The 928-nt window shown below is 49.7% G+C and overlaps 1 protein-coding gene across 2 annotated transcripts in view; it reads right to left on the reverse strand.

Annotated features, from left to right (window-relative positions):
• Window positions 1-539, reverse strand: part of MGAT5B (alpha-1,6-mannosylglycoprotein 6-beta-N-acetylglucosaminyltransferase B) — an 83,306-nt gene extending 82,767 nt beyond the window's left edge. For both annotated transcript variants that reach the window (XM_073886019.1, XM_073886018.1), the window contains exon 1: window positions 188-539. The gene's annotated coding sequence lies outside the window, so the exon portion shown is untranslated. The remainder of the gene's footprint in view (window positions 1-187) is intronic.
• Between the last annotated feature and the right edge of the window lie 389 nt (window positions 540-928).

The raw sequence follows: 928 nt of genomic DNA on the forward strand, positions 1-928 counted from the left end.
CCCCCCTCCCCCTCCCCCTCCTCCTCCTCCTTCTCCTCCTCTTTCCCTCCTCCTCTTCCTCTTATTTGTTACAGTTAAAGTTTTGTTTGGAAAAGTAGTATTTGCATATGGTACAAAATTTAAAGGATCTCAAGGGGTATACAGTACATTGTCTCCCTTCCACCCCTGCGCCCCAGCCATCCCGTACTTTCCATGGAGACAACTCACAGCACCAGTTTCCTGTGTGTCCTTCCATTCTGCACACTGTGAATCACAGCAACAGGTAACTATCACAGGCACCTACAGCTCCATCACCTGAAGGCTTGGCGAAGGCATCTGGAAGAGGTATTCAGCCAGAAAACAGTCATTCTCTCACAGGCTAGAACCTCCCTCAAGAAAGACTCCAAGCCTCCAAAGCAAAGACCTGTTCTGGAGGTATCTGTTAGGAAATGTATCCAGTGTGGTAGAAATGGTGTGGATACAGCTGTAAATTAACAGCCGGCAGTGAAGACAGAAGAATAACTAGGAGAGGGGGAACTTCTCGAGGCAGATTCTGCAATCCCCATTCAACAGCTGTGTCTAAAGTACGATGGAAGTTTCCATGGCAGAGAGCAGGGCAGCCGGGGTCAGGGCTGGTGGAAGAAGAGAGGGAGTTGAGGTTCGGTCAGTTGTTGTTAGGAAAAGAAGACTAGGGCAAGAGAGATTAGCCACCGAGAGGCCTGACTAGGTCCTGGCTGCTACCTCTGGAAGGTCCTGTTTGCAAAGTTGGTGTGGACCTGGTGTCTGGGCACTTTGCACTTGAACCATGCCCTCCCTTCCCTAACCAATAAGGACAGTTTACTCTGCCTACACTGTTCAAGCAATATGGTTTATGAGGAACACCTCCTTTGCTTAAAGGAGTCTGGAATTTGGGCAGTTGCTGAGCAGAGATGCCTGCATGACCAGCCCC

This window comes from Callorhinus ursinus, unplaced genomic scaffold, assembly GCF_003265705.2.
Source record: "Callorhinus ursinus isolate GAN/ISIS: 27379988/994484 unplaced genomic scaffold, GSC_fseal_2.0 scaffold68, whole genome shotgun sequence".
Classification (NCBI taxonomy): Eukaryota; Metazoa; Chordata; class Mammalia; order Carnivora; family Otariidae; genus Callorhinus; species Callorhinus ursinus.